General features: G+C 48.1%; 1 long non-coding RNA gene across 1 annotated transcript in view; it reads right to left on the bottom strand.

Moving 5' to 3' along the window:
- Window positions 1-2243: 2243 nt before the first annotated feature.
- Window positions 2244-12100, bottom strand: part of LOC131588375 (uncharacterized) — a 30795-nt gene continuing 20938 nt past the window's right edge. The window contains exon 3 of the long non-coding RNA XR_009279572.1: window positions 2244-3263. This is a non-coding gene — a long non-coding RNA (uncharacterized LOC131588375). The remainder of the gene's footprint in view (window positions 3264-12100) is intronic.

The following is a 12100-nucleotide window of genomic DNA, read 5'->3' as shown; positions in this document are numbered from 1 at the left end:
GTGGAAGCAGAAGATGTGAAATTTCAAAATCAGATGGCTCGGGCTGTGATTTCTTTCATTTAAATGAATTGATCTGTTGCTAAACTGCTGCTCTGGTGCCAAGAAAACTTTTAACTCCTTCGGCTCAAAGCCTGCAGCGTTTTGCTGTTCCCTCTCTCCTCCCAGCCAGGCAGAGATTAAATCAGAGAAGTGAAAAAGGGAGTGGGGAAGAAAAAAAATGGGATAAAAAGGATGGGGGGATGAAACCCACATGCAGAGCACAAAGGAGCCCCGGTGCTTCGGGAGAACTTCTGGACAAACAAGGAGGTTCTGCCTCCTGCAGCGTTCCTGAGCCTTGGAGAGGAGGCAGAAAGGCCTTCGAGCTCCAGAACTCCGGGGTGAAACCACCAGGAGCAGGACCAGCAGCAAGGAAAACCCCAAAAATCCCTGAAATCCCTGAAATCCCTGATCTGACTCGTGGCAAACGTTCACTTACCGAGAACGCCAAAGCGCTTCCAACAGAACCCCCTTCCCTACACGTGTGAAAAAGAAAGACAAAAAAAAATGCTCTCAAAACCAGCCCCTCCCCCCCCAAAAAAATAGCTGCTTTGGTAAAATTTGGGTGAAAGTCCCTACTGCTTTTCCATTTGGTTTTGGGGTTGTTTTTCCAGCTTAAAAAAATAATAATAAAAAAACAAAATGGAATTAAAAAAAATTTGAAGAGAGACGCGCTGTAATTAGAGGTAATTCCAGGGGAAAAATATTTATGTGTTGAACAAAAAAAAAACCAAACACAAAAAACCCAAAAAAACCAAAACAACAAGGAAAAAAAAAAAACACCAAAGAGAGGGAAAAGAAAAAGATATTTCTATATCTTTATATCTCCCACTTTCTGCTGCAGTTTCCCCCTAAACTGCTGCTGCTTGCTCCAATCTGCTGCCTGCTTAACAACGGAATGACAGGCAACATCTGTTTGTATAGAAGCCAAGATCAAGCCTTCAAAATGTTTTTTGGCTCAGTTTATTTTTTTTTTCCCCCTTTTCTACCCCCTCCCCTTGAAAGAAAAAAAAAATATAGAAGCAAAAGAAAAAGTAAAAGCGCCCAGGAAGATTTTGAAACAACTCAAGTGAGGCTGCAACTCTTTTCTCCTTGAGTTATTTCAAGGTACAGGACTTGGAGGAGAACTCTGCTTTTCTCCACCCTCCTCCCCTGCTCTCCCCACCCTTCAGCCTGTCGCTTGCCCCATGCTATTAATAAAGTATCACACAAACTGGGGGGAAAAAAAAAATATAATCCAACGTACCTTGATCCCTAAAAGGCCACTCCCTCCTATGGGAGGGAGGGGGTTCTTCAGGAGGCAACTAAAAAAAATTGCACAGGGAGGGGAAAATGGGATTCAGGGACAGGCTTGCCCCAGTCCTCTCACCCTGGTGGGTTTTTTGTTTGGGTTTTTTTTTTTCCTCCTCTCCTCCATTTTATAGACAGTTAAATATATTGTTTGCAAAATCAAAGGGGTTGTGATGAAATTTAAGAAAAAAAAAAAATGTGGGTGATTAAAAGAAATTAAAAAAGAAAAAAAAAAATTAAAAAAAAAATAATAATCAGCCCAGCTCCAAATGCAATTCCAATGAGTAACAATGTCAGGCTACTGCCAATTCTGTGGCAAATCGGGAGAAAGCACAATAATTCCACATGCTGAGATGTGAACAACTGGACAGGAACCAACTCTCGGGAAGTCACAATGAAAACTGTCCCAGCGCCCCCACCCCCAGCCCCTCTGCCGTCCTTTTCGGAGGGTACAGGGGGGATTCTCTCCAGGGGGAGGGAAAAAAAAGATTAAAAAAAAAAATGGAGCCACTAATTTAACAAAAGGAAAAGGCAAAACAACACCGAGACCATCGGTGGAAGCGGTTTAAAAACTCAGGGAATGTTTTATTCGCTGGAGATTTGGGACAAGGCTGCTGCATGCACATGTATGAAAAAAAAAAGGAAAAAAAAAAAATGAAAATAATCAGACAAGTTGCTAAGGAGACTTGTGTAAACTGGGAATCCAGGCACATTTCTGGCCTTTCCCCCCATATTCCATCTCGTATTCCGATCACGCACCACTGCGGCACGATTGCACCAATGCACTGCATTAATCTTGGCCTTAAACGGGGCTGCCTGGCAGAGCAGAGCCTGTGTATGGATCATCTTTCAAACTTAACAAGTTAAAGGCAGCCAGGGTGGCGGTGGGTGGGGAGGGCTGGGGGGGCGGGGACCTCGCTGCTGAATATAAAATATAGGAGCCCAGCTTAGTAAGGGAATTTTAAAGAGGAAGCGTTATCCGGGCTGATACAGAACGCTGCGAGGCTCTCGCTGCCTCTCTCCCTCTCTCCCTCTCTCTCTCTCTCCCACTTCTCCTGACAAAATCCCCGTTCCCTGGCAGATGTCTGACTCCCTGCCAGATCTAACAGTGTCTGACCCACTCGCTGCCACCAGACACTGGGCTTGGTTCTCCCAGCACGCCGGGGTCATCTGTCCCCATGGAACACCCTCTCCTTCCTCCCCCTTCGGTGCCCGTGCCCAAAGCAGGCACTTGGATGTAATATTTTCACCTTCCACTTTTAGGAAGGGGCAGATGGAATCAAAGCCTGAGCTATTTGTGTGTGGTGCCTGCTGGCCTTGTCTGGGACAGGATTAAACTTGGTGGGGTTTTCTGGTTTTTTTTGTTGCTCCTTGGTTTGGGTGCAGGAAATCCATCTCTCTTTAATCCTTCCCTCTCTTCCCCATCCCAACTCCTCTCCTGCTGAGGGACAGCTCAGTGGGAGTGTTCAGCACCTGCTTCTCCTGCTCCTTCTGTGCCCTGCTTTGGGGGAGATGAGGATTTCCATCCTCACACAAGAATCCAGGAATCTGCAAAACCAACAGCAGCGCACACGGGAAAAAACAATTTCATGGGCTGTGCCTTGGAGCCTCATCCCACTGCCAGCTCCAAGGAAAAGTCTTCCCATGGCAGGGACCGGAATGAGGCGGGTTTTAAAGTCCCATCAAACCCGAGACCTTTCTGGGATTCTCTGAGTGAGGGGTGGTCCTGAGGGCAGCACATTCCAAAACAGGAACCCAAAGTTCCCTAAGGAGCGTCATCCTTGCTTTCTACCCGGGACAAAAGCACAGGAGAGGGAATTCCCTGTGCTCAGCCTCAGGGGGTTCCCTGTGGATGTCACCCCAGCCAGGAGAAGCATTCCATGAGGGGATCCATGTTTGACTCACCTGACTGCTTGTCTTGGTTTGGGAGAAACCACCTAAAGGAAAGATACCAAACCAACAAGTTAAAACTGTTCGTTTGAGATTTGCCTTTTGCCCTAATGGTTAAGGAAAAAGCAGAAATCATCGCAAAAACATGATTTCCGAGTGCTTCTCTGAGTTAAAGCACACAAAAGAAACATTCCCCCTTTCCTCAGCTTGCTCAGTTCCTTTGTACAGGTTGGTGTTTCTGTCCCAAACCCAAAATGTGGGGCTGAGGCACCTCCCTTGAGGTCCACACACTTAGAAACAGCTGGAATGAGGTTCAAGGGGTTGTTGAAGAAGGGTTTCCCTTCCACAGCAGAGGAGAGGGATGAAGCAACAGCTCCTCATGTCCACGAAAAACCATTTATTTTAACTTAAAATCAGTGAAATTGGTACCTAAGTGGGCTCTGAGCTGGGCTGGGGCTGCCCACACCCCCCTGTCTCCTGGGGGAGCTGCCTGCAGACCTTCAACCAGCCCAGGAGAGCAGGGAAAACATTCCTTGCCTTTGCCTCTAGCCAGCCACCTGCAGCTCTCCTTTGAAAGCCTCACCCTGCAAAGCAGAAACCTCCAGCTCTGCTGGGGCTGGCTCAGCCCTTCCGAGCCCTGGAAAAGCACCGAGCCCTGAGCAGCCCCAAAAAGGAGCCCAGGGCAAAGCTCCCGACTGCAGAGAGCTTGAAAGGCACCACTATGGAGAGAAAGCTGAGAAACAGCAAGAAAATTCACTTTGAGCTGACAGAGAGGAGGTTTAGTTGGGAAATTGGGATGGAATTGTTCCCTGGGAGGGTGGCAGGCCCTGGCACAGGGTGCCCAGAGCAGCTGGGGCTGCCCCTGGATCCCTGGAAGTGCCCAAGGCCAGGCTGGACGGGGCTTGGAGCAGCCTGGGACAGTGGGGGGTGTCAGGATGGAACTGGATGAGCTTCAATGTCCTTCCCAAACCATTCCACGATTCTCTGACAAAAAGCAGAAGAGGTAAAAAGATGCTAAACCCCCCTGCAGGTGCAGCACCAGGTGCTTTTCACACCTTCCCACTTCGGGCCCTGAGGTTTTCAGAGGAATTTCTGCTGCTGAGGTTGACTGAGCGGGGCTACATTTCTGTTTTGGTTGCCAATTGGAAGCCACTATTTTTATCCACAAGTCCCCCAAAGCATCTGTTTCCCTGGAGCTATTTAAGATTTCCTTTTATAAGACCCACTTAGAGGTGTATCATTATTTTTAAACGTTACTCCATGCAGCCACACTCCCATTTTATCATCATTACAAGTGTCATTATCCGTGCATTTGAACTGGGTAATTTAAAGGAGAGATAAAATCCTTGCAGGGGGGCTGAGAGTTGCTTCCCCTCCAGCAAATATTTTGGGATGATAGCTGCCACTTGGAACAAGCTGGTGCATCCCAATGAAAGGAAAAGCAATTCCAAGTTTTCTAGGAAAAAAATCAACAACTGGAGGCATCCATGGAGTAGAGAAATCCCCAGAAAAAAAAGGAGAAAACCCCACTTAAGTGTTCCTATAATGTGATATAAATGGAGCTCAGGTTATTTAATTTAGGGAGCTTTTTCCCTTCTGCATTTTCCCTCTCGGATCCACCTTGCTGCTGCTGATGGCCATGGGGGTTTTTATTGCCTCATCACCAAGAAAATGAGATTTTATCCAATCTCTTCTTTACAGCAGGCAAAATACACTTTTTTTTTTGTTTTTTTTTTTTGTTATAGGTACCACATTTTGGGCAAAGAAGCACAAGATCCAAACTCTGGGTTCAACCTGAGGCAGAGCAGGAGCGATGCCTGAAACTGTAAATACTCAGGTGAGCCATGAAACACCACCAGGATATGCAGAATTCCCATTCCTGACAAGCAATAGCCCAAATTTGACCTAAGACTGCTGATATTTGGAATAAAAGCTGACTCATTGTCCCAGAGCAGGTTAAATGCATCAAGTGGTGAAGAGAATCACGTGTTATGAATGGTTTGGATTAAATTTTTCACACCTGTCAAGGCTTTCTAGCAAGAAATTTTGACCTCTATATGCCCTGTTCTAGAAATTCCACAGAGAAAATAAAATTTACCTTCTTGCAGCTTGAAGTTAAAGCTGTGACAAAGAAACCAAAGGCAAATTTTAACACCAAAACGGGGCAGCTGATCCTGTAAACTCTTCTAGACACACAAACCTTCAAGTACAAATTAATTTAGCAGAAGATAGATGTTGACACACCTAAAGAAAGCGTCCAGAAATTGTCTTTCCTTCTTCCCTTCCCTCCTGACATGTCAGGGACCAGGAGGACAAACCTTCATCAATCAGATTGTGACTCTGGCAAAGAACTTCTTCAATTAAGTGTATTTCAATGACCAGAACTTACTAAATACAGCTTTGGAGGTACAGAATTATCTCTTCTTGGCGCTGATCCTTTCAGCATTGCTCGTGGATGCTCATTCCTTGGGAATCTCACCAAAGCCAGGGAAAAATGGACCCTGCCTTCATTTCCTGGCCTTGCCACCCCTCACTCACCGGTCCTGGCTGTTCCTCACTGTTGCTGAGGGAAGGATTAATTCACTTCCTTCAAACTTTCAGAGATTTCTGTCCTTCATTTCCAACTTTAAGCTGTTTCCACCTCGTAGGCACACGGGGATGGAACAAAATTTTAACCCTAAATGTAAGGGTTTCAGAAAATTATCTGGATTGTCAGTTCAGTTCACTGCTGGAAGGGTCACAGGAGGAGGATGGGAGCAAGGGGAGCAGCAGAGATTTCCAGGACAGAGGAAGTGAACAGCAGAGCCTGGAATTTATCTCACATCTCTTGGTTCCAGTCCAAATGCTTAAACCACAACATCATCCTTCAGGCCTGGGACACCAAAAAACCTTTAACCCTCGTGCTGGAACCTCCTGAAGCATTTTCCATCATTTTTACAGCAGAGGTGGCCTCCAGGCTGGGGCAGGATCCTGATCTGGCTGCTCAGGGTTGGAGGAACCCAGCCCAGTTTGGGATCTCAGCCCATGCTGGGTTTAATTTCAGATTTGGGCATTTCATGACAGAGTTCTCCACGTATTTCTGCCTCAGCTGGGCTAGGGCAGTTTGCTGGGAGCTGAAAATGGGGAGGGAGAACTTTCCAGCTGCAATTTCTCACTGGGTGAGCATCCCCTGCCATTCCCTTCCAACTGGGGAAAATATTCAGGAAAACTCGATAGTAGTGAGAATAATTTTAAAATAATCTTTAAGCACAAGCAGACAAATTTTCATGGGGAGGAAAGAGGGAGGTCTTCTACTGTCCAGAACATTGTTTTAGTAGGCATAAAACCACTGCCAGCCCAGTGCCCTTCAACACTGACCCAGTCAAAGAATTAAGTTCAATATATGTTGATTATCACAGCGAGAGTGAAGGCTGGGGGGGAAAGAAGGAGGAGGAAGAGAATGTCCATTTTCTCAAGCTAGGTCACATCAGTCTGTGGCTGTGCTGCCAGGGATACCTCCATGATTCCCCAAGGTTTGGAGCACGTCAGCAGCGATTTTGGGAATGTTAAAGAGCTGACAGCACCCAGTGAATGAATGGAGGGGGCTCCTTATAGCCCAGTCACCACAGGGGATGGATCACCAGCCTTGGGGATGATTCACTCACAACCAAAAGCCAGAAAAACTCATCTCCTGGGCTGCTGGACACAGCCAGAGCAGAGCCCATGGTTCCTCCCCACCATCCTGGCTACAAAACCCGTCTGTGGTGAGAGGGAACGGGCTGGACCAGGCTGGGGAAGCGCTTCACACGCTGCTGCCAAACTTCCTGCAGGTACCCCGAGGTGTCTCTTTGCAGATCTAAGAGCAGCACGACTGAATTGAAAACATAAAAGCTGGAATCAGCCCTCTCAGCTGAAAATGAAGTTTTTTTTCTCTTTCCTTGCTCTTGTGGGATTGTCCCTTAGAGGCCCTAAAGGCTGAACACGTAGAAGTCGGTCCTGTTTGTCAGAGCAGCATCCATTGCTGCAAACCGGGAGAGGGAGAAGTGCTCCAGCCCTGCTTTAGATTAGGAAGAGACAGGAGAAATAAAAAGAGCATCTGACACCAAAATAAAACTGTTTTGGTCACTGCCATCTCTCTTATTCTAAATGAAGCAATTGTGGGCTCCGTTTGTTTTGCATTCTTAATTAGCAGACGGAACAGATGGCAAAGGCGTCACTTAAAGCCACACGTCCGACAAAATAACCCAGGCTGCCAGTGCTGGTTTTCTCTGGGAAAAAGGAATACTTTCCCCTCTTCTTCCCATTGAAAGGCATCCTGAAGAGAGGAGCCAGCAAATGTCTGCGTGGAGCAGGGGATTCACCGCAGAAAGGAACCCATTGTGTTGGGAGTGTGCCGAGGGAGGGAGGGCAGGGCGGCAGCAAATGGGTTGCAGAGGGAACAGAAAACAGGGATGGAAACGAGCAGAGCGCTGCCAGGAACACAACGAGGGGCTCAAAGAAACATTGAGTCCCTCCTGCCCTCAGTTCTGGGCTTCAGGACGAGGCTGGAAGGTCTGGGTTACAGCTCAAAGACGGCTGGATGGGAGATGTTCTCCACGAAGGTGTTGTCCCATACCTGACTCATCCTCTCCACACCTGGAAAAATCCCTGAGAAACTCCTCAGAGCACAGCTCCCCATCCCTGGAAGTCCTCAAGGCCGTGTTGGGCCAGGCTTGGAGCAGCCTGGGAGAGTGGAAGGTGTCAGGGTGGAACTGGGTGAGCCTTAAGGTCCCTTCCCACCCAAACCATTCCGGGATTCTCTAAAACAAGCAAAGCACAAAGCTTCAGGCACCAGCCACTGCATGAGGATTGTTCAGAGCTACAACCAGGACACAGTATTTTCCCAAAAATCATAAACCACGTGTGGTACTCACATCCTATTTCCTCTGCCTCGAGCACAGGGAAGGAATGGGATAAAAAAACCCAAAAGAAACCACACAGAACTTGCTGAAAACAGGTCTTGGTCTCTGGGTAGTGCTGTACTCGTGACCCAGAACACAGGGATGTGGCATCTCAGAGGGAGAACTTCCCTGAGGAATCTCCTGGCAGCTCTAAGTCCCTTTATTCAGTCCTCCACCTCCTACAAAGCAATTTAATCCCTGTGAGCATCCCCTGCTTCTTGGAAAGGAGAAGGAGCCACAGAGGCTGATGATGGAGTTTTGTTCCTTTCACAGCCTGGTGAGGTGCTCTGACAGCCCTGCTGATGGGCTACAAGAGGATTTTGGCATGGCATTCCACGGATAAGCTGTTCCCAGCATGGATGAGTGAGCAGGATCAGGGCACGGCCTGATGGGCCAAATAACAAACATCAGGAGCCTCACCTCGCTCCTGCTGCAACGTGCCAGCAATCCCCAGCTCCCTCAGCCACTGTGGGCTCCAAAGCTCCTCTCTGGTGCCATGAAAATGCCAAAAATGGTGAGTCCTGCCCAGCTCCTGCAGCCAGGGCTCCATGCTCCCAGCGTGGTGTGTGCTCTGCCCCTCTGATGTTGTAAAGAGATCAGCAGTGATGCTCAGGACCTGCTCAGCTGAGCCTCAGCCATGGAGCAGAGCCTGGAGAAAGAGCTTGGGTCTCCAGGGAACAGCACAGGCTGAGGGGAAAAGGAGAGGGGCTTTGGGAAGAGCACAGAGCTGGAGGAAGAGAGGTAAATCCCTAGGGAAGGAGGGACAGGCAGGACCCAGAGCTGCTGTTTCCACCTCTCCCTCCTGGTCAAAGACCCCTCTGAAAAGCTAAAACCTCTCTGGGCTGGAACACACTGACTAAACCCCATCTATGTGTGGGACATCATCTTCCTCCACCGGCTGGTTCCAAACATTTTGGACACTTTGCTCCTCATTCCTCTCTGTTTTCACTTCATTCCTGGCTTTGTTTTCACTTCTCTCTGCAGCTCCCTGACCTTACACGAGCTGAGGGCACTGTGCTCTCCCCAAGCATCCCTGTGCCATGCCCCTGCCTCAGATGACATTTGTTACCTCCACTGGCTTTAATCTCCCTGCTTTTCCCAGCTGCTCCATTATCCAGGAGAAACACCCTCCCCATGCCAAGGCACCAGGACAGGAGCCCAGGGCCGCAGCTTAATGCCCTCCAAATTTAGAGCTGGACATTGGCACAACATTTCAACATCCAGCAGCTGCTCTAAATTCAGAAACTGCTCCACAAATGCTCTTTTCCCTCAGCTGGGAATTCCCTTTGGATGTGGAGGAGAGAGAATTGCTGTCAGAGCACTGCCCTCGCCTTTTCTGGGGCTCACAAGGTCCATAAACACCTCACAGGGGCTGCACCTCCTGCAGGTAAAATTCACACCCTGAGAAATCTGCCTCAGCCATCTCAGCTCGCTCCACAACACGGTTCAGGATTCCTTACACAGAAATTTGGGGATCTGAGGTGCCCAAAGTGTCAGACTCAATTCCAGCCCCCAGCCCTGTGCATAAAACGCAGTGACCATGGCAAATCACACAGAAAGTCCTAGAGAAAAAATCCATCTCTGCACCAGGGCAGTGGGAAAAGACCAAGGAAACAGAGAAGGATGTGCTGCCCATCCAGTTTTAAACACCCAGCTGCCAGCTGCTTCCTCATGTCCTGACTCACACAGCTCCTGCTGAAGTTGTGGGGAAAGAAAGATGGAATTTTTATGTTTTCAGTGGAAAAAAAAAATGGATTCAGTGCAGTGAAAATTTCTCACTGTTGTGCTGCCTTTGGCACTCACCTGGCAAAGGGGAAACCTGGGCTCTGCTCCCTGCTCCTGCATTAAAGAATCAGCAATTAAAATGCACAATGAGCCCTCAAGGCTATAATGTCATTAAAAATAAGGGCTGAAATTAAGCAATTCACCAGTCCAAGTCTTCCTAGGGCCACTGGAGGAAGCAGGAAGGGGAATACCTGCAGTAAGACTCTGCCTCTGTCAATACTTGGTTATTCATGCAAAGCAGGGCAGCATTAATGCAGGCTGGAGTTGAGCACACATTCCTGCAGGCTGGATGGGGTTCAGATTTCCTGGAGGAAGGGAGGGAACCAGAGCAGCCTGTCCCACATCTGAGGTGACCACATGGAATGCTGAGACAGGCCAGGGAAAGGAGCTGCTCCTGCTGCCTCCCACTCCTCCCTCATCCTGCCAAACCCAGCCCTGAGAGCTCTGAATTTCCATAAAATCCCAGAATGGCTGGGCTTGGAAGGGAGCTCAAAGCTCCTCTAATTCCATGCCATGGGCAGGGACACCTTCCACCATCCCAGGCTGCTCCAAGCCCCAGTATCCAACCTGGCCTTGGACATTTCCAGGGATCCAGGGGCAGCCACAGCTTCTCTGGGAAATCTATTCCATCCATTCACCACCCTCACAGGGAAGAATTCCTTCCTAACATCCCAACTAAACCCCCTGTCAGTTTAAAGCCATTCCCCCTTGCCTTGTCACTCTCCTATTTCACTTTGGGAAGGCTCAAGGCAAAGATTTTATGTATGAAGGAAAAAAAGATGGGGTGAGGGGAAAAGATTCCCTTTTGGGGAAGATTTTTATCTCTGAACTTCCCAATTCTCCCACGGATCCCTCTTCCTCCCCCTCCTTAAAACACCTCCAGGAACAGATTAACCCCACTGAAGTCAAGGGAAGTTTTAAGACTTCTGAAAATTGGGGAGCTTCTAATTTGGGCTGAGTTCAGCAGATTAACAGGGGGCAATATATCCATGCCCAGGGCTTAATCAAGGCCAAAAAAAAAGGCATTTGCAGCTGGATTTGAGCAGGACAAAGCTGGGATGGTAATTCCAGGAGCACACATGGCTCACAGGATCATCTCCATGGTGTGACTCACTGAATATTTAACTTGGGGACATCTCTTAGACCTGTGCCACCTCTCTTAGGACATCCAGGAGTGAGGAAGGAGGGACAGAGCTGGATCTCAGTGCTCACACAGAACATAAAATCTTCACCTTGATCCTTCCCAAAGCGAAACAGGACAGCCCTGGCTCAAGGGGGAACGGCTTCAAACTGAGAGTGGGTTTCTATCAGATATTAGGAATAAACTCTTCCCTCGCAGTTTCAAACCCCCCAAAGTGAAGCCCTTTACAAAAGGATTGCCTGGGTTGTTCACCTTTGTGCATGGAGCTCCTGGAATTCTCCAGATTTTCCTGCTGAGTGGTGTCCTCCCATTTCTTCCCTGGGATGTGCAGCACCTCTCCCGTGCACGGCATTAATTCCTGCCCACAGGCAGGGCTCTCACAAGTGCCATGAAATATGCACTTACCTCACTCCTCATCATGATCTCAGGAGAATGAGGTAACCCAGCTCACCCACCAATAAACTCATCATCACTCTCCAACTCGAGTTTCCCCCCTTTTTTTATCATTATTAAATTAAACTTATTCACATCCCTGCTCCTGCATTAATGCATTTATGGCAATTTGAATAACGATCCCTTTGCTCTGAATTCCATCTTGAATTCCAAATATCCCACTCTGACTTGGGAGGAGATATCTGCCTCCTCTTCCCAGCTCCAAAAACAAAGGGGATGTGCACCAGTACCAAACTCCTGGAAACTTCCACATTGGAAGTGCCCCAGGTTTGTTTTTCCCACAACTTTTCCAAGCTCAGACAAGGAGACTGAGCTTAGGAATAGCTGAGCCATTCCCACAGCCCCTGGAAAATCAAGCTTTTTATTGATTTTTGCATCTCTGAGGATGCTGGAAAGCCTCAGAACTCCGTATTTCCAGTGATTTTGACAATGACTCTCTGATATTGCTTGGGGCTTGAAGAATATAGATATAGAAGTACCCTGATCTCAATATTAAGACATATTTTCTGATAACAAGTTGAAGGTTCCTTTGCCCTTCTCTCCTCCTGTTCCTCTAAATTCCTGCCCAATTTTCTCAGGAGGGCAG

The sequence above is a fragment of the Poecile atricapillus genome, chromosome 25 (assembly GCF_030490865.1).
Source record: "Poecile atricapillus isolate bPoeAtr1 chromosome 25, bPoeAtr1.hap1, whole genome shotgun sequence".
Lineage (NCBI taxonomy): Eukaryota > Metazoa > Chordata > Aves > Passeriformes > Paridae > Poecile > Poecile atricapillus.
This window is presented reverse-complemented; position numbering and strand designations above follow the sequence as displayed.